The sequence below is a fragment of the Bos indicus genome, chromosome 6 (genome assembly GCF_029378745.1).
Source record: "Bos indicus isolate NIAB-ARS_2022 breed Sahiwal x Tharparkar chromosome 6, NIAB-ARS_B.indTharparkar_mat_pri_1.0, whole genome shotgun sequence".
Taxonomy (NCBI): domain Eukaryota; kingdom Metazoa; phylum Chordata; class Mammalia; order Artiodactyla; family Bovidae; genus Bos; species Bos indicus.
In genome coordinates, this window is record NC_091765.1 from 38,491,555 (window position 1) to 38,513,701 (window position 22,147).

A 22,147-nucleotide genomic window follows, 5' to 3' on the forward strand; every position below is an offset into this window, starting at 1 on the left:
GCCATGTGTGCTGGAACCATGGGATTCCTTCCAGCTTTACCACTTTTCACATTTGTAACTCCTTTTTCTGATGGTGAAAAACATGGGATATCTATTACCCCCAGTTTGTTTATGTATAATATTTGCTTGTTCCCTTCATATGTAACCAAAACCAATTTCTGATCTGCCCATCTTCCCATTTGACAAGTCTTCCTTATATAGGTTGGGATCCCCACCAGCTTACCACTAGTCCTGGTGGCCTATTTTTTTTTTTCCCCCTGAGGCAGCTTCTTCTAGCCCAGAATAGCTCCTACCAAAAGAAGTTTCTTTATTATATTGAACCAAAATCATATTCTTGTAGCTTCCTCTCCTCTCTTTTTCTACTTGGGAATACAAAGTTTTAAGTGTGCTCAGATCTAGTGTGATGTGGTTGGAAAGGGCATGACCTGGAGTATGACACATTCTACATATGCATTTTGTCAGAACTGTTCATATTATGTGATCTCTCCTTGCCTCAGTTTTTTTCATTTGCATAACTAGAGACAACACACCTACTTTTAGGTAATTGAGGCCCAAGTGAGACAAGATACAAATGGCTTAGCAGAGTGCCTGGCTCATATTAAGGCAAATGACATGAAGCTCCTCCCTCCATTCATATGATTCCCTGGTGGCTCGGATGGTAAAGAATCTGCCTGAATGTGGGAGACCCAGGTTCCATCCTTGGGATGTGAAGATCCCCTGGAGAAGGGAATGGCAAACTCCAGTATTCTTGCCTGGAAATTCCATGGACAGTAGAGCCTGGTGGGCTACAGTCCATGATGTCACAAAGAGTCGAACATGACTTAGCTACTTTTATTTCACTTCACTCTCCATTCATTCCCTCTTTCCCTTCCTTCCATCCTTCCTTCCACAAAACATTTGCTACATCTATAATCTGTGTTGCATAGTGTTAATAGTTAACAAAATAGACATTGTTTCTTCTCCCACAGAGCTTCAGGTAAATGGGTATATTTTTAAAATAATTCAAATATGCAATTAGAGGTTGTACTGAGTATATTCTCTTGGTACTGGAATATAGGGGTAAGCTAGATAGAGAAGGGTCTCCTCTTTATGGAGGTTTTATTCTAGGGGACAAGAGAAAACATAAACAAGAAAAAAGTAAATGCAGAAGATAATATCAGATAATGATGAGTGCTGTGAAGGAACACAAGCCAAATGATGTAATTATGATGGAACAAATGAAGCCTCTTTGGACTGTGTGACTGTAGAGGCTTCTCTGAGGAGGTGGCCTTTGGATTGAGCCCCAAGAGGCAAGGAGTCAGCCGCATGAAGATATGAAGAAGAATGTCCTAGGAAAATGGAACAGCTGGACAGAAGGAATTCATGTGTTTGAGGAGCAGAAGGAAGGCCTTTGTGACTGAAGCTCAGTGAGAGGTGAGTGGTGTGAGATGGGCTAGAAATGGAGGGCCAGTGGGTCGCATAGAGCTTTGGAGTCCACAGTGGGCTGTTGTATGCCATGTCACTCTAGATAAGAAGTTGACTCTTTTGAGGGCCCTATCTGTAAAAGGGGGGTGCTAATATTCTCTAGACTGACTTCATAAGGTTTGTTATAAATATAGAAAGTGAAAGTGGTAGTCACTCAATTCTGTCCAACTTTTTGTGACCCCCATGGACTGTAGCCCACCAGGCTCCATAGGCCATGGAATTCTCCAGGCAAGAATACTGGACTGGGTAGCCATTCCCTTCTCCAGGGGATCTTCCCAACCCAGGGATCGAACCTGGGTCTCCCCTCATTGAAGGCAGTTTCTTTACTGTCTTTACAAGCCACCAGGGTTGTAAATATAAATCAAGGTGTAATATAAGAATTTTTTAAAGCTCAGTGTGATTGTTGTTGTCTGGTAGGCATTTGATGGAATTCTTGGTGCATGGAGAATCAAACAAAAGAATAAGATAAGATGCAAAAGATGGCCAACTATGCTGTCTTTGTCATTCCTAAAAGGGAGGATCAAGAGGCACTTGGAAAAGGGCTGCAAACTTGGGATCACAATAGAAGAAGGTTTTTTAGTGGAGACATAATGAATTTTTAGAATGTATTTTCAGGGAGGCAGGTAGATAGCATTTAATGGCCTAACAAAAGCACTTTCTTTAAAATGCACAAGTAAAAAGGTTAACAATTTGAATCTATCTTGACATTTCCGAGTGTCAGCCCCAGAGCTATTTTCTTCCTTGCTTAGGATCATCATTTTCATGTATACTCACACTGTGATTTCCTGGGCTGGACCACCCACCATGGAGTGGAGGCTGAGCATGAATGTAAATAGGAGCAATTATTGGGCAGCATCTACACTCGCTGTGCATTTCTTCCTTTACTGTTTATTGCTTTATCCCGTGTTGTTGTAACCTGGTCGTAATGTAGATCATGGTGGTCTTGGACTGAAGTCCATCCTTAATATGCCATAAAAACACTTGCTAAATTGAATAGATCCTGTGTTCTATGGACAACTGTATTGCTCTTCAGTGAGCTTGGAAACCAGCATATCCAGTGATCTTGATGAGTTGGATGGTTTTAGGAAAACCAGGAAGAAGGTGAGGAATGTCTTTTATGATTTTGTCCCTTTCCCCTCACCACCCCCCGCCCCAACATTTTTTAAACCAGTGCAATGCTGGATATCTTCCTCATGAGGGAATTAACCCCAGAGCTAACCTTACATGACTTCCTCCTTCTGAAGATTCTGGTGGTTATACCCTCTCCTGGTCTTCTGGGGCGTAGGGGTGCTAATAGCTCAGTTGCCATGATGAGCTCCAGGTTCTGCATTGTTCTTTGTGGTTACCATACACCCACCCTTTGTAAACAAGCCACTTTGTTAAATAAATCTTTTTCAAATTATCCTATCAGAAGTGTCCTCTGTGTGAGATCCGAACTAGTTCAGGTACTGTAATTGTTGGCTGACAAACCCTGTAAGCATGGCCTGTGCTCAGAGGCAACATTGTATAGTAGAAAGAGCTTTGAGTTCAACTGGATAGTGTTTAAGTTCGGTTTTTGTACTTCCACATTTATTACTGTGGGCTGTCTATAATGTCTTTGGTCCTCAATAATAAAATAAGATAATATCTTATTATCATTTTGGTGCTTATATAAAATGTCTGCACATAGTAGAGTCTCAATGTCTGTTTTCACAAATATTAACATAAGAATAAAAGGCCAAATGAGATTAGAAGAGGCACAGGCAAGCTGGTGAAAAGTTGAGTTAAGGCCAGTCCCTGAAACTCTCTTCATCCAGTCCCAGCATTTGTTTCAGTCTTCCTAGCAGGCCCTTCAGGAGAAAGGGGAACATGAAAGGTGGTGAGTTTCTATCCAGGTCAGTGAAACTCTGGTTCTCACTGGAGAAATCCTTCTCAGACAGTTGAGTGGAGCAGAGCTCAGCCAGCCCAGCTGATGTCACCCAGGTAGGGAGAGCCCGAGGCTCTCGGTGCTCAGCAGAGGGTAAAAATGGCAGGAAAATGATCAGGTCCAAATGATCAGCCATGTGGGTCCAGAGTCTTTTTCATTACCCTGTGCTTTTAAGATGTTGAGCATTAGCTCAGTTAAAACAGGCTTTGGGTTATTTGTACCTTTTCCTTTTTCAATCAGGAAACGCCAGAAAGCAAATTCATGAGCATGGCCTTAACATTTTTTGTTTTGACTTCCCTATGACCTTTCCATTTTTCTTCTAGAGCAGACATTTTGGGACCTCTACTGAGGGTTTCAAAGGCTCTGGGATCCATAGTGAGTAGAGAAATAAAATTGGACTGACGCAAATGTATGTGTACAGCACATGCATCTGATTTTTCTATGTCAGGTTTCCCTCTGGGATAATTTCAGTCTTTGTCCTGGTATCTCTTCATCATTAGTGTGAATTTGTGAGGTCTGGAGTATGTAGTTTTGTCCCTCTCTTATGGGCAAAGCCAATGTCATCTCATACTGTGAGGATATTCCTGCCACATTCTCAGGCCTTCAATAATCTTGTTGCCCTTCTCTGGACCTTTGCATTTCCTGTTACCTCCAAAAATATCTGTCCTTGGATACAGTGACATAGCTGAATGCATTATACATAAAAGTGTGAATGTCCCATTGGCTTATGTTACAGTTTTATGGCATTTTTCATATTATCTGTTCACTTCTTAACGTAGTCTAATTTGTACACTTTCTGACTGCTGCTGTGGTTTCTGCAAATATCTTTATTGGGCTGTCCTTAGCTATGCCTGGATCTGCTTTCTGTGAGGTGGCAATTAATTTAGATTTATCAGTATATGGGGGCATTCTACAGTCTCCTCTCCAAAGTTCTCCTATTAAAATAAGAATGTGGAAGATTAACACATTTAATTAATAGACAAGATATTCATTTGTTCCTAAGGCCATCTACTCAAAAGGGTGATAAATGATAAGCATTTTCTAAGATATAATTCTAATTATGGGATAAGTTTTAGTGGTATTTCTCTATAATGTATATAAGCATGGTGTGACTATTTGATATGGTATTATTCCATTAAGCAATTCCATAAGGATGTGTTATTGAAGAAGGAATTCATAAGGGCCTGGACTCCATCTTAGGCCTGTTCATGCTGATCATGCTCGGACGCCTTTCCAATGGACTCTGAACTCTGTGTTTAGTGCCTATGAAAACAGCAACAGAAGGATAAGACCCCCTCCAGACAGGGGAACCTTGAAGATCATATCTAGGTTACCAATCGCCTAAGAGAAACATACACTAATCACCCCTTCCTCCAGACAGGCCATAAAATTTTCTGTATCTATCAGAGTGTAACCTCAGGTTTATTGATTATTGGCTAATTGACTGTTTGAGCACATGAGCACATAGCACGTGAATGATGGGCTTATTGGGATTGTATTTTCCTTGGTTTATGTAAGTCTCAAGGAATTTGGGGTGGTGGGTTTGGACATGTACACATGGGGTATAAAAGATTTTCACAAATGCTGGTTGGGGTCCTTGGCTAAGAGGAGACTCTGCCTTGGGCCCGCCGGTGTAATAAACTGCACTGCAGTATCTGCATTGTCCTTCTGAGTGAGTTTGTTTCCCAGAACACGTGGCTACAACATTATGAATGAATCAACAGTGTCTTTTTCTTTGTCTCTCAATCGCACATGTAATGCATATACATAAGGTCAGACATACCATAAGTTATAATACATAAGAGTACCTATATGTGTACCCATACATGCACTCGTAGAATTGCTGACCCAAACTCTCTAGGGTGGGTGAGTTTTCTAATCCCTGCTGTTAGATCTTTACTGATTTATCTATGCCATTGTCCCCAGTAGCTGAGATCACCTTTCTCTCTACTGTCTTTCCTTTTTCTCTCTTCTTTTGAGATCTTGTCCTTTCTAAAGCCCAGGTCAAATCCCATCTTTTCTGCCTGCCCTGATTAGTCCAGCCCACTTTGCTTTCGACTTTGTTTCTATTCAGGTAGCATTCACGGTCAGTAACATATGATCTGAGATTACAGTTATTATCTAACTTCTTCAGGTGATTGATGTTGCCTCAGTAAGATTGGGGACCCTTGAGGAACCCTATGAGAGGTCTCTAACAGTGCCTGGAATAGTAGATTTTAAAAAAATTTTAATTTGCATAGAAACAAATGAAAATGAAAACACAACAACCCAAAACCTGTGGGACATGGTAAAAGCAGTCCTAAGGGGAAAGTTCATAGCAATACAGGCACACCTCAAGAAACAAGAAAAAAGTCAAATAAATAACCTAACTCTACACCTAAAGCAACTAGAAAAGGAAGAAATGAAGAACCCCAGGGTTAGTAGAAGGAAAGAAATCTTAAAAATTAGAGCAGAAATAAATGCAAAAGAAACAAAAGAGACCATAGCAAAAATCAACAAAACCAAAAGCTGGTTCTTTGAAAGGATAAATAAAATTGACAAACCATTAGCCAGACTCATCAAGAAACAAAGGGAGAAAAATCAAATCAACAAAATTAGAAACGAAAATGGAGAGATCACAACAGACAACACAGAAATACAAAGGATCATAAGAGACTACTATCAACAATTATATGCCAATAAAATGGACAACGTGGAAGAAATGGACAAATTCTTAGAAAAGTACAACTTTCCAAAACTAGATCAGGAAGAAATAGAAAATCTTAACAGACCCATCACAAGCATGGAAATTGAAACTGTAATCAAAAATCTTCCAGCAAACAAAAGCCCCGGTCCAGATGGCTTCACAGCTGAATTCTACCAAAAATTTAGAGAAGAGCTGACACCTATCCTGCTCAAACTCTTCCAAAAAATTGCAGAGGAAGGTAAACTTCCAAACTCATTCTATGAGGCCACCATCACCCTAATACCAAAACCTGACAAAGATCCCACAAAAAAAGAAAACTACAGGCCAATATCACTGATGAACATAGATGCAAAAATCCTTAACAAAATTCTAGCAATCAGAATCCAACAACACATTAAAAAGATCATACACCATGATCAAGTGGGCTTTATCCCAGGGATGCAAGGATTCTTCAATATCCGCAAATCAATCAATGTAATACACCACATTAACAAATTGAAAAATAAAAACCATATGATTATCTCAATAGATGCAGAGAAAGCCTTTGACAAAATTCAACATCCATTTATGATAAAAACTCTCCAGAAAGCAGGAACAGAAGGAACATACCTCAACATAATAAAAGCTATATATGACAAACCCACAGCAAACATTATCCTCAATGGTGAAAAATTGAAAGCATTTCCTCTAAAGTCAGGAACAAGACAAGGGTGCCCACTTTCACCATTACTATTCAACATAGTTTTGGAAGTTTTGGCCACAGCAATCAGAGCAGAAAAAGAAATAAAAGGAATCCAAATTGGAAAAGAAGAAGTAAAACTCTCACTATTTGCAGATGACATGATCCTCTACATAGAAAACCCTAAAGACTCCACCAGAAAATTACTAGAAATGATCAATGACTATAGTAATGTTGCAGGATATAAAATCAACACACAGAAATCCCTTGCATTCCTATACACTAATAATGAGAAAACAGAGAGAGAAATTAAGGAAACAATTCCATTCACCATTGCAACGGAAAGAATAAAATACTTAGGAATATATCTACCTAAAGAAACTAAAGACCTATATATAGAAAACTATAAAACACTGGTGAAAGAAATCAAAGAGGACACTAATAGATGGAGAAATATACCATGTTCATGGATTGGAAGAATCAATATAGTGAAAATGAGTATACTACCCAAAGCAATCTATAGATTCAACGCAATCCCTATCAAGCTACCAACAGTATTCTTCACAGAGCTGGAACAAATAATTTCACAATTTGTATGGAAAAACAAAAAACCTCGAATAGCCAAAGCGATCTTGAGAAAGAAGAATGGAACTGGAGGAATCAACCTACCTGACTTCAGGCTCTACTACAAAGCCACAGTTATCAAGACAGTATGGTACTGGCACAAAGACAGATATATAGATCAATGGAATAAAATAGAAAGCCCAGAGATAAATCCACGCACATATGGACACCTTATCTTTGACAAAGGAGGCAAGAATATACAATGGATTAAAGACAATCTCTTTAACAAGTGCTGCTGGGAAATCTGGTCAACCACGTGTAAAAGAATGAAACTAGACCACTTTCTAACACCATACACAAAAATAAACTCAAAATGGATTAAAGATCTAAACGTAAGACCAGAAACTATAAAACTCCTAGAGGAGAACATAGGCAAAACAATCTCTGACATACATCACAGCAGGATCCTCTATGACCCACCTCCCAGAATATTGGAAATAAAAGCAAAAATAAACAAATGGGACCTAATTAACCTTAAAAGCTTCTGCACATCAAAGGAAACTATTAGCAAGGTGAAAAGACAGCCTTCAGAATGGGAGAAAATAATAGCAAATGAAGCAACTGACAAACAACTAATCTCAAAAATATACAAGCAACTCCTACAGCTCAACTCCAGAAAAATAAATGACCCAATAAAAAAATGGGCCAAAGAACTAAATAGACATTTCTCCAAAGAAGACATACAGATGGCTAACAAACACATGAAAAGATGCTCAACATCACTCATTATCAGAGAAATGCAAATCAAAACCACTATGAGATACCATTTCACACCAGTCAGAATGGCTGCGATCCAAAAGTCTACAAATAATAAATGCTGGAGAGGGTGTGGAGAAAAGGGAACCCTCTTACACTGTTGGTGGGAATGCAAACTAGTACAGCCACTATGGAGAACAGTGTGGAGATTCCTTAAAAAACTGGAAATAGAACTGCCTTATGATCCAGCAATCCCACTGCTGGGCATACACACTGAGGAAACCAGAAGGGAAAGAGACACGTGTACCCCAATGTTCATCGCAGCACTGTTTATAATATCCAGGACATGGAAGCAACCTAGATGTCCATCAGCAGATGAATGGATAAGAAAGCAGTGGTACATATACACAATGGAGTATTACTCAGCCATTAAAAAGAATACATTTGAATCAGTTCTAATGAGGTGGATGAAACTGGAGCCTATTATACAGAGTGAAGTAAGCCAGAAGGAAAAACAGAAATACAGTATACTAACGCATATATATGGAATTTAGAAAGATGGTAACAATAACCTGGTGTACGAGACAGCAAAAGAGACACTGATGTATAGAACAGTCTTATGGACTCTGTGGGAGAGGGAGAGGGTGGGAAGATTTGGGAGAGTGACATTGAAAAATGTAGAATATCATGTAAGAAACGAGTTGCCAGTCCAGGTTTGATGCGCGATACTGGATGCTTGGGGCTGGTGCACTGGGACGATCCAGAGGGATGGTGTGGGGAGGGAGGAGGGAGGAGGGTTCAGGATGGGGAACACATGTATGCCTGTGGCGGATTCATTTTGATATTTGGCAAAACTAATACAATTATGTAAAGTTTAAAAATAAAATAAAATTAAAAAAAAATACACACACACAAAAAATTTTAGTTGCTTCCAATATGAAATATTAAAGTCTTTTGTATTTTTTATAAACATGTAATATTATATTGAAGCAGTAATTGATGTCAGTAAATACCTTTGTGTAATGCATATATAAGTAAAGAGAATAGCCTGTGGTAAAACAGTGAGCTTAAAAAAATCAGAGCATGTTTAATATGAGATAATTGTTTTTTCCTAGAACAGGAAGTTTTTCATCAGTGTAGTTTTTGTGAAGCTACATGTGCAGGAGTAGCCTACGGGGGTGTTTAGAAAAAATTTGTCTCTGAGGAGCTCTTAGAAAGTTGGCTTGAAGTCAACATTGCCTCTGGGTTATCCTCAGCAGGGAGAAACTGATGAATACAAAGGGCTGGATGACTCAAGGGCTGGGAAGCCGAGTGTGACGGAGAGCATGTGCTTTCTGCCTTGGTGGTCTTCCTCAGTGGCTAGAGCCCACTAGGGACTCAATAAATATTCTTTGCGTTAATTTAGATATATTTTACAAATGCTGATGTCAAGCAAGTTTTGTGATTTCTTAGTCTGTTGATCACAAATATTGATGCCAGACACTATTTCTGGAAGGAATTACATCAGCATAACACAAAGTCCAAGGCAGTCTTTGGATAATCAACCGGCTACATTTTTTGTGTTAAGCACTAACATACCCTATAGATTATTTTAGGGGGCCAAATGATTTACTTTCCCAGTTAGGAACTTGATTAAAATGTGCCAGAATCAGGACCTTTCTCTCCCTATCAGTTGGTGATTCCCGTTTATTGCTTACATAATTTATCATTTTGCCTAGAGAAAAGACTTTGAATGCAGGGAAGCTTGTAACAGGTGTAGTGTATGTTCTTGTTTTTCCTAGTAGCAGATGGTGCTGAAAGAAGATCATCTCTGTGGGGCCATTACAGGATAATGCACAGGAATAAATAAGCAGAACGATAGGTCTCAGCAAAGACAACCGGGTCTCAAGTTGGTCCCACATTTGGAAGTGGTGCATGTACAATGAGCAGGTTTATCGGTAAGCTCAGAAAAGCTTATTTAAAACTCTAGTTCTTTCCTTTTTATTTTCCTCCATATAGAATTTCCTCCCACAAATCAAACCACTGTGCTTCTCACTTGAATTACAGGTAATGTATTTAAAAAGATCTAAATAAAGTGAAGTTCTTTGCAGCAGTGCTTTGTACTACAAAGGAAGAGGTAATTTTCCTTGGAGTTCCTCCCCAGCCCCCAACAACTTCTGTTTTTATTTTAATGGATTTGATGGGACCTGGTCTTTGATCTTGGCCTCTTAAAAACCAAAGGAGCAAAGGAAGGTTAATTCCAGCAATTCTCTCATAATGTACCTCTGCTATTCTGCTTGATGGACACTACATGAATATAATTTAACCTGTAGAGGACTGAGGATATAATTATTTTCTCTTGTACAAACACACTTTTTATCTTTCCTGAAAAAAAGGGCCCCGTGGATATCAATTATATGTATGTAATGTATATATGTGTGTGTATATATATATACACACACATATGTCTTTTCAGTAGATACACTCCTATATTTCTCATATTTAAAAGCACATTTAAATTTGACAATGCCAGAGTGGTATTTCAGCAGGACCTAGGCTCATCTTTTCCCTTTCCTTGTTTAAATTTTATTTCTTAATATCTCAGCCTCAGCAGTATTTGAGGAATATTGTTCCCTTGGTCTAATGCAATTTTTTCCACATGATGTATTCTTAGCCTGTCCCTTATCTTTCCTTCACTTGCTGACACCACTGTTTAATCCATTTGGGGCTAAAATGTACTGAAAGCAAATATGTACTATTTTAACATTCTGCCTGATTCTTGTTCATTAGCAAGAGATTCTCTAGCAGATTGGTTAAATGGCCTTTACTCCTTTTAAGAAAAAAGAGCAGAGATTTCTGTTATGTCTTTGAAGGAAAAGGAAGTGCACAGATACAAGCTTATCAAAAATAGTAACACCTCCCAAAGCATCTGAGTATGTATATGTGTGCATGTGTGCATGTGGGTTTATACATATAATCATGTATTCACAACTAGATTCATTTTTCTTATCCCTCAGTAGCATTATTATTTCTGCTTTCTGAAATCTCATTATATATCTAGATCAAGGACCTACTGAAGTGCTTCCTTTCCTATATTAAAAAACATATTTAATGTAAGTATTTAAAATGTGGCTTTTGTATGGCTAACATCTACATGAAAACAGGCATTTGAACTATGCTTAACCTCTGCAGTGCAAATGTCTGTGGGCCAGAGTGGGTTAATTTTTGATTGCTGTTGATTCTACTTGCATCCTCCGAACTGCAAGAAGCATGCATGAGAAAGAACAAAAACAGACTGGCTTTGTGATGTCACATGCATCTGCCTCTAAATTTTAGTATGGAACATAAATGTCAACAAGAATTGAAAGAGAAAACAGAAGAAAGATTGCTCTTAACTGGAATTATTCCATTTGAAAGCTCTAAATTAATTATCTCTTCCGTTTTTGTGATTTCTCAAACATGGAGTGCATGTATATGAGTGGTGATGGGATATGCACAATAAAAGGGGTCTCATAAAAATTGGCTATAGCTGAAGTAATCCTTTGTCATACCCCTAACCACAACTCCCAATTGGTGAAATTGCCAAGAAACAATAAGTAGGATATAAACAAAGTTAAGACAATGATCAGTCAGGGCCTTGTGTTTAATAATGCACATGTAGAGAAGGTAAAATTATAGTAATGCTGGTCATGTAGACCAAGCTTGTTAAACGAAAACAATACATTCTACAACTGAGAATCACACAAAGGAAAATCTCTGCTGTAGTTGGACAACTTAGTATTAGTTCCTTTTATTGTTTACCATGTCTAATTTGCCTTAGCTCCATTTTATAGGCAATATTTAATTACTAGTATTTTTAATTTGTCTTTTTTTAATATTATCATCTTACCTCAAGTGCAATTATCCATTCCAATCTAGTAGGAATAAATTTGCTCAGGAGTTACTGCAAGATAAACACTGCTTAGAAACCATAACTTTTCTATTGTATTTGTCTAGTTAATAAAGGGAGGCATTTTATTTTCCCCCAGTGACCACTTGTACTTTGTTCAGTAATTAAGGAAGTAAGTTGATGCTCCTACATTTTAGCCTTTCTATAACCTCTGCAGGTCTGTCCGGAATGCTGGAGCCAGTTGTATTCCGGTGTTGGGTAGTTAAGGAAAAGCCTGGGATGAAACCAGAGAGGATTCTAACAGTAATACCTTAAATTAATAATTTGATCAATATCAAATATGTTCTGCCCGAGAATAATCTACAGGCTGCTTTTAAGCACCTATGTTCAGGGTTTTCAAAAACAACTCTTCAGCTGCAATGGAATGCTTTAAAAACACACATGTCATCTCTGTATATTTTTATGTGTACATTTGTTCATAGGAGAGACTGCATTTTGCTGTCAGATGAGGTTTGAATCCTGGTTCTACTAATTAGTTGCATGATTTTAGGAAATTACATAGCCTCTTTACAACTTTGCTTTCCCATCTATAGAATGAAAATAGCAATATTGCTTACTTCATAGTATTAATGTGAGGGTAAGGTGAGGCGATACATATGAGGCATTATATGGTGCTAAATACATAATAAAAGTTCAATAAAATTTTAATTATTACTATTGTTAAAATATGTTTGAATATAGACTGTGTTGGACTATAAAGTTGCGATGCTGATTTTTAGATGAAGTTCATGAAATCATTCTGCTTTCTTTTAATTATCAATACAAAGCAGTTACAAGCAGTGCTTGTCAAGTACACTTTCTTATTTTGTTCTACCCATGGTTCAAGTCTTCACCCAGATGTTTCCTCTTGATGGAAATTGCTCCTCACTCCACTCCCTCCAGCTGAGACCTTTTATTCTGTGTGGCACAGCACTCTGAATCTATCTCCATGACTGATTGGTCATTATATATGCATTATAATCATTGCTTTTCATGTCTTCTTCTCCAGAAGGTAAACTTCATGTCCTGTTTATCTTGGCAGCCAAACTGCCTTGTGCATATGTGGTCATAGCAAGAAATCAACAAAGATTTCTTGAATAAATAAATGAAATAGAAAATACTGTTGCTTATGTATGCAAATAGTGATCTTTTTAAATGATGTCTTTCCTTATATTATTTTGCCCTTATATTATCTTTAACCATGTTTTTTTTTGTTTTTATTTAAGTCATCTTCAGAACTTGGGACACATCATGCAGCATTTAGGAGAATTACATGTCATTTCACTTAATCCCCCACAATTTCATGACATACTTATTTAACCGGGTGGGGAAGCAAACTTTTCTGAAACCATTACGTTTTTAACTGTTTTATGTATGTTGACATGCCAGTTGTTAAGGCTAAAATGAAAAGAGACTAGAGAAAATAATGTGAAAGCAAAATCGTCATCCAGAAAAAGATTGTTTATGGAGTTCGATTTGCTATTTACCAATAGCACAGGTGCCAGAACTCCAGATCAGACCCATGGACACGTTTGCTATCTCAAGGCAAAACCCAGCTACATCCCTTCCTGTGATTAGGGCTAGGGCTAGGTTTGGTTAGTTGGCTTATCAACATCTGAGGCTCTGAGTGATCATGTACTTTCTCAGGATTGCACACACAGCATGGGATATTTGTGATTCAAGCCAAGACCTTTCTGACTAGTCAGAATGCAAGCTTTCCCTGCACAACATCTTCAGGGTTGAGGTCACCCCATCACTTGTTGGTGTGGTCAGTTTGACCACTCCCCCAATGTGCTTGACTGGCCACTGTCTGAAGAACCCATGCAATGCTGATGCATCACCAAGCCTGACCCCAGAGGACATAGCCCTACAGAAGAAGCTCTGCTATCTTGAGTGGGAAGGTCAGCAGGGGGTAGAAGCAGGGTTGGATAAAGGGGCAGCAGTTGTGGAGCTGCCAGAGGTACTAACCTAAAAAGGGGCAAACATGTTGAATAAATAAGCAAAATATAATATTTCCCCTCTTGTCAAGATAGACAATAAGCTGTGTGTGTTTAATTGTGTATATGTATATGTGTGTGTTTATCATGATCTGTCTTCTCAGATTCATATATAATAGTGATGACTTAAAGTCTAGAGACTTCAAAATTCTAAAACTAAAAAGGCACACTTAATGCCGTTTATTGGGATCAGAGTTCTATGTTATTATCTAAATTTCAAACCCTTAAATATACATCCTTAGAAGTTTCCCAATTTTTACCTTCCAAACAAGTTTAAAAGGTGGAAAGAGAACAAGAATTACACAAAAATGAGAAATGTTTCCTGCCTCAGCTCCATTTCTCCCTGGCGATGGCTGCTTTGGCTGTGGTGGTAAATACATTTCTTCATATAATTTAATTAAAATAAGTTTCTCCTGCTTCCACCAAATAATTAAACAATTGGCTTTTTGGCACTTTATCCTTGGCATGTATGTCGTTGGTGGTGTTGAACATGATGGGTTGGCTGGCGTTAAGACTTGAGGATCAGGTTGATAACTTTTGTCAGTGCTATGGGCACATTATTTTTTTCTGCTCACCCCCTCCCACTCTGTGCTGTATCATACACTGCCCCCCTTCCTGATCCTTAATTTCTTATAAGCAACTCTACTCTTGCCTGATTGGGAGGACTCATCACAGGCATGAAGACAGGGGAACACCCTGTGTCACTATATTGTCCCTGTATAAACTTGGATTTCTTTGGTACTGTTATTTTACCAAATTCTGCATATACCTTCAAACTTAATAAGATACTTTTTTTTTTTGGCTAGAATTTTAAGCTTATTCTTTATCTTAAAAAAGATCCTACATGCCACTTACAAGTAATTAAACATAGAATGTTTTATCTTCACAAAAGACCCGCAGGGTCTTTCCCCCAGTATAAATGTCCACATGCTGTTGATGCTGAAGTCTCTGGAAAGCCTAGAGTCTCATAAAATGTGGCTCAAATTAGGTAATTACTTAAGTCCTCTCTGTTCCAAACAATACATGAAACCAAGAAAAAGAAATGATTTGTTTTAACCAGAGATAAGCCTTTAATGCGTGTACACATTAAGATTTGAAAGATTAACCTCTCTGAAAGTTCAAAAAAGAAAAAAAAAAAAAACTAATGGTAACTGATTAGATATCTCAACTGCAGGGAGAAAAACAAATGCTTATGGGTAGATTTTATGTGATTTAACTTTGATTGTTTGTACTTTAGATTTCCTTAAATAACTCACCAAGAACTGTTGAAAACACCCTCTGTTTTCCAGAGAAAATTTCTTAGTTTGTAGAAGGGCTTGATAGATCCCTAACATATTGTAAGTGATATTTTGTGTGATAGCAAAAATATGTGAAACTCTTATTAGATACATTATATTTTGAAAATTAGCTGTAAATAAAGAATGATGATTCCTCAACTGCTATTTTACTTTTATAGAGATAATGGTAATGACTATCATATTAAGAGCTAAAGTGCAGTACTTTGACTTAGCAATAAGCTTACTTTTTTGCTTTTATTTAGTGTGCCTTCATTTAACATTCATTCACCTCTGCTATGGACGAGGCATATGGAACACAGAGATGATTGGGGCATGGCCCATACGCCCAGATTGCTTATGAATCCAGCGCAGGAGAGAAGAAAAATATCCAAATAACTAGAACAGGAGGCAGTGCTTCATAAGCATACCAGGAGAGGTACTGGGGTTGTGGGCAAGTTTGGAGCTCTAAGAGACCTTATTTGTTTGGGAGGATTTTGGAAGGCTTCTTGGAGATGGTGGACTTAGAACAAGGTAACAAAATAAGGGCAAGTCCTTGTCAGAGGCAGAAGAACAGAAAGAGATAGGAGGGTATCTCATGCAGGGGAAATGGTAAGAACCAAAGAAAGACTTTGTGGGGTAGTGTCTGAGGCCCCAGAACGTCTACATTTGACTAGCATAAGAGACATGTGGAGAAGATTGGGCGAAACGTCTGAAAGTATAGATCAGTTCCTGATCATGAAGGAACTTGACCACATGGATAAGGGGTTTGGAATTTGTTCTGAGGGTATAATCACAGGAAGTGCCTACTCAGAAGAGGGACAGGATCAGCCATGCCTTGGGAAAATTCCTCTGGTAGTATATGCAGACCTCCCATTGACGTTGGGATAAAGTTTCAAATCCTTAACACAGTCTATGAGCCCCTGCGTAATCCAGCCCCTTCTGCCTCTCCAGCCTGTTCTTTCCAGGAGAGTACTAGACCTGCCTAGGTTCTCTTAGCCTGTGGGTGGGTGGGTACCAAGCTGTTTCCTGCTTCTCCCACACCTCCTCTGCAACCAGTCAGCATTTCTTTCACAACTTCGTTAAAAGTCATATCGTCAGGGAAAACATCGCTGACCACCAAGCATCTTTCCTTTTTCTTTGTATTTATCACTTATCCTAGTGTTGGAATTAATAATTACTGTGTCTCTTTGCCTATTACAGATGAGAAATTTAAGCTCAGAAAGGTTTTCTTCCCCTCCTCGCAACAGAAGAGCAAAGAAGGAGGAGAGCAGACTAGGGATTTAAGAAGTATTTACCCCAGAATAAAGAGAAATATTTCAAGTGTTTAGTTGATTTTATGCAATGACTTCCTGTTTGTAATCCTTGGATAAGTAAATATATATTTGTCCTCTTCTGTAATATAATAACTGTGTATTGTCACCCTGCTTATTTAACTTCTATGCACAGTATGTCATGTGAAATGCCAGGCTGGATGAATCACAAACTGGCATCAAGTTTACCAGGAGAAATATCAACCTCAGATATGCAGATGGCACCACTCGAATAGCAGAAAGTTAAGAGGAACTAAAGAGCCTCTTGATAAGGGTGAAAGAGGAGAGTGAAAAAGCTGACTTAAAACTCAACATTCAAAAAACCAAGATCATGGCATCCAGTCCCATCACTTCATGTCAAATAGATGGAGAAAAAGTGGAAACAGTGACAGATTTTCTTTTCTTGCACTCCAAAAACACTGTGTATGGTGACTGCAGTCATGAAATTAAAAAAGACTCTTGCTCCTTGGAAGGAAAGCTATGACCAACCTAAACAGCATATTAAAAAACAGAGATATCACTTTGCTGACAAAGGTCCATATAGTCAAGGCTATGGTTTTTCCAGTAGTCATGTATGGTTATGAGAAGTTGGACCATAAAGAAGGCTGAGTGCTGAAAAATTAATGCTTTTGAACTGTGGTGCTGGAGAAAACTCTTGAGAATCCTTAAGACAGCAAGGTGATCAAACCAGTCAATCCTAAAGGAAATCAACCCTAACTATTCATTGGAAGGACTGATGCTAAAGCTCCAGTGCTTTGGCCACCTGATTCAAAGAGCCAACTTATCAGAAAAGACCCTGATGCTGAGAAAGATTGAGGGTGGGAGAAGAAGGGGGTGAGATAAGATGAAATGGTTGGATGGTATCATGGACACAATGAAGAGGATTTTGAGCAAACTCAGGGAGACAGTGAAGGACACGGAAGCCTGGCATGCTGCAGTCCATGGGATGGCAGAGAGTTGGACAAACTTAGTGACTGAACAATAACAACATAATAACTAACTCTTATAGGGGTTTATAATTTTTATATCCACATGAATGTGATCTTTGTATCTCACTTGACCTCATAACAATCCTGGAAAGTGCAGAACTGATGTTACCCAGTTCTACAGATAGTGCAGTCCAGGGCAGAGAGGTGATTGGCCCAAGGGCATGGCTATTCCATGAGAACTGGGACTTTGTCCCCTTTAACTTTGAATTTTGGTCTTTTTGATTGAGTTATTTTCCCTTTCAATAGGATATTATGAAGAGATGTTAATATAAGTACAAAAATGCTGTGTAATATGTAGCATAAATATGAATTAATGTATGGAGAAATGGCGGGAGAGCAGAGAGCTGACTAAAAGAATGAAGTGAAGTCACATTAGGGCATTGACACACTTCCAACTTGTTAGAGAGCAACATTTCTTTAAGTCAATTTGAAAAATTGGCTAGGAAAAAGGTATTTAAATCCTGCCTAAATGACCTCAATTTCTGTTCCAATAAATTACTGGTTTTCTTTGCAATTAGTCATCCAGCTTGTCAACCATATGAGCAGAGGATTTATTTTCTGTTCAGGCAGTTCTGCTGAGCAGATGGGCAGGCTGCCATAGTAGACCCTGGCTGTGCTTCCAGGTAATATGGGGGGTGGGTGCGGGTGGAGGGGAGGGAGGCAGAAGCTAAGATTATCATCTGGAGAAATTTTCTTATTGTTCAGTCAGCTCTGAGATGATATCCAGGCTTTGTTCTAAAATCTAGTTTTAGATGTGTTGTTTGGAAGTTAAGAGATTTTCTTCCTATTGTTATGCTGACTCAAGGCCAGCTGGGCAGAGGGGAAACCAGAATGTGTGCAGGTTTAGTCCTCGAAAGCATTGATGGAGTGTTGCTTAGTTCATCATCTGCGAGGTGGGATCTTGAGTGGCAGCCAGATTTAATTACTTGGAGGTCACTGGAAGGTGCTGTGATCTGAAGCTGGAGAGGAGCTACAGATCAGAACCTGGGGAAGCAGAGAAACAGGAGACCACACTGTAGGAGGAAGTGGACGTGGGTAAAGACTGATCCTGCCAGAGGATGTTGCTTTTGCCCTAGCTTATGTCACTGGATTGTTGCAGAGATGTGCCCTCTTGCCCACTGGACAAGTATCTATGCTGCCCACTGGACAACAACACAGTCAAGATTTCAATTTGGCCTTTCCTTTTAGATTAACACAATAAAGTCCTAACAGGTCTGCCTGTTTGTACCCTTGCTTTGCTTCAGGGATATCTCAATATGGATTTCTTTGTTCAAAACCCTTAGATGACTTCTCTTTTTATTCAGAGTAATAGCCAAAGTCCTTAAGATATTTACCTTCCTGGCCCTTATAGGATCTAATCATCCACTGTTTCTCTTACCTGCCTCATTGGCCCTGGTCCTACGGGCATCTTTGTAGCTTCTCAAATACACCAGGCATATTCCCACTCCAGGGCCTTTGCACTTACTCTTCTCTGGCCTTAGATCCTCTTCTGCCCTGCATGAGTCTCTTTTATTACCTTCACAGCTTTGTGAGCAATTGCCTTATCAGAGAGTCCTTTCCTGATTACCCTACTTAAAAGTGCACCTCTTACCTCACCATCCTTCTTTTGTGCTTTATTTTCTAACATCCTTTATTTAATGAGTTTATTATCTGCTCTTCACTAATACAGAGTTCCATCAGGAAAAGGAATTATGTCTGTTTAAAAAATTTTTAATTTGTTAACTCTTGTGTCTCCAGTGCTTAGAACCATGCCAGACCTATAGTACACATTTAATTGCTATTCAAGAAATAAATAACTATATTGGGCTGGGTTCTTTCTTTTTTTTTTTTTCCACGCATCCAGCCACCTATCCAATCATTTCTGACCCAGTCACTCATCACTTCCTCTGATACTGCTTTCCCCTTTGTTCATTATTGTCCAATTTCACTTACATTCTTTTTGCTTCCTGATCTGTCCAAATTGGTTCACTCCTGAAAGCCTTTGTACATGCCCTTTCTTTTGCCTGGAAAGTTTTTCCTCCAGATCATCCATGTCACTCAGATCTCAGCCCAAATGTCACCTCCGTAAAGAAGTCTTCCCTGTCCTCCATCCCAATGACCTTGTTTACTATCTTCTTACCCTATTTTGGTATCATGTTTGAGATTAAATATGACTACTTAAAATTATCTTGCTTATGTATTTTTTTGTTTACTCCTTCTGTCTTGTCTCCTGGTAGAATGTAAGTTCCGTTAGAGCAGAGATCCTGGTGGTTTTGTTTCTCAATGTATACACAGTACCTAGACCAAAGCCTGGAGCATGTTGGGGTACTTAATAAATATTTGTTGGTTGTATAATTAAGATTACATCTCCTGGAATTAAACTATCTGTATTGAAACCTCTGAGTGTGCACACACATGCACGCGCACACACACACACACACATTGAACCTCAGTTTCATCATTGACTCTCCCTATGATTACCTTTCTGTGTCTAAGTTTCTTATCTGTATATGGGTATTGTAATAGTAAATCTCTCATGTGGATAATGATAGTAATACTAATAGTGATAACTACCATTACTGAGCAGAAACTACAGAGCACTGTTTTAAACTCTGCTGCTGCTGCTGCTAAGTCGCTTCAGTCGTGTCCGACTCTATGCGACCCCATAGACGGCAGCCCAACAGGCTCCTCTGTCCCTGGGATTCTCCAGGCAAGAACCCTGGAGTGGGTTGCCATTTCCTTCTCCAGTGCATGAAAGTGAAAAGTGAAAGTGAAATAGCTCAGTCCTGCCCGACTCTTAGCGACCCCATGGACTGCAGCCTACCAGGCTCCTCCGTCCATGGGATTTTCCAGGCAGGAGTACTGGAGTGGGTTGCCGTTGCCTTCTCCGGTTTTAAACTCTAGCTATATTTAATTATTTAATTCTCATTGCAATTCTGTGAAGTTAGCACTATTTTAATTCACATATTTCACATGACCCAAGTATTGGAAAAGCAAATAACATGTAGTTACAAATAGGTTGAAAGGGATTGAAGCCAAGGAAGTTTGACTCAGAACTTGTGCTTTTACATTTACTATTACCATGTTTGGAACATAATAATCACTTAATAAACATCAGCCATTATATCTATGTAACATTTGTAAATGAATACACAGTGAATTTTGTTATTTCCCAAAGATATCAGCTGTGAAACCAGCAGCTTCATATTATATTCCAGAAAAAGTATGGGGCAATTCACCCTGGTATTAAAATATATTCAAAAATATAAATCCATTGTTACATAGGGAGTAATTAAAATACATGAAAAGGAATATATTTTATTTAATTTGACCATAAAATTTATTGAAGATGTAACATGTGCTGTATTATACTGGCAACTGACATCTGTTAAAACAAGCTTCCAGAATGCCAGTTTGGCTTAGGTAATTTTGTGAAAGAGGTTCCATATCTGTGTTCTGGATAATTCCCCAATAAAAATATCTTGGCAAACTATAGCACACAGGATTTCAGCTTTGCTTTTGAATAGTTAAAATTGAACTCCAAACCTCAAATGTCAAAGGAATGCTGTGTATTTTTTTGTTCTCTATTGTTCTGTAATTTTCATTATGAGTATTTGCATACTTGTCAGTATTTACTAAGCTGCAATATTTTCTGAGAAAAGGTATTATATGTTCTTATAGTTCATACTGTATTTATGGTGGAGGCTTGCATTTTGTGTAGGGAGTTAAAAACTTTTAACCACTCATAGATAACCATTGTTACCTTGTGCATATTTGGGCTTTATAATTCATATTCAGGGAAACTGTTTTTCCTGGAATTAGAAGATGACATTGAATGATTAAGTATATATACATGTCAGCTCTGACTTATAGGAGACACAGTATCTCTGTTCAAATGGAAGATTTGTGTTTAGACCTTCTATAAGGGCAGTTGGTGTGCCCAGTGAAGGCATTTAGATAATAACAGGATATTAGAGCTGGAAAGAACGTTGGGACCCTATAATCTAATTTTTTCCTTTTATAGATGTGAAAACTGAAAACTAGTGATGTCTCTAAAATAACACAGCTAGTTAGTACCAGAACTGAAGTTAGGGCACCAGGACTAGAGCTAGAACTAGGTGTTCCAATTCCTGCTTTAGTCAGAAGGAAGAGATAATATGCTGAAGAATTTTGCTTTCCTATTGTAGACAGCACAACTTAGCAAATCTAGATCTAAATAGTTAATGTGTCCATTTGATTATCTGTGTGAAAAACAAATGCTTTTAGCAAAATATTCATGAGACTTTGAATCTGTTAAGGGTCTGTAGTGAGTAGATATATATATGTATCTTAATTTCACCAAAATAATACATTTCTCTGATTGAAATAGTACCCATTCATTTAGAAATTAATAATATACCAAAAAGCATGAGCACAAAATGAGTTACCCACCATTTTACCACTCTTAGACAAGTATTGTTAATTTATGGATATTTGGTTTTTGTAATTCATGTCATGAGTATGTATACATATATGTGTGTAATACAATTATACACAGTATAGGTTATATATAAACAAATTACACATTAATATATATCAATATATATCAATATAAGCATAATATGTAATAGATAATATTCTATTGTTAGGTATA

The 22,147-nt window shown here is 38.2% G+C and overlaps 1 long non-coding RNA gene across 2 annotated transcripts; it reads left to right on the forward strand.

The window, feature by feature from the left end:
• The first annotated feature begins 845 nt into the window (after positions 1 to 845).
• LOC139183608 (uncharacterized) lies at positions 846 to 17,395 on the forward strand. Of its 2 annotated transcripts, none has more exons than XR_011567118.1 (4): positions 846 to 1,413; positions 9,837 to 9,992; positions 15,500 to 15,672; positions 16,437 to 17,395. It is a non-coding gene; the product is annotated as an uncharacterized lncRNA (long non-coding RNA). The 2 variants fall into 2 exon arrangements; XR_011567117.1 differs by having other exon boundaries at positions 9,840 to 9,992.
• The last annotated feature ends 4,752 nt before the right edge of the window (positions 17,396 to 22,147 follow it).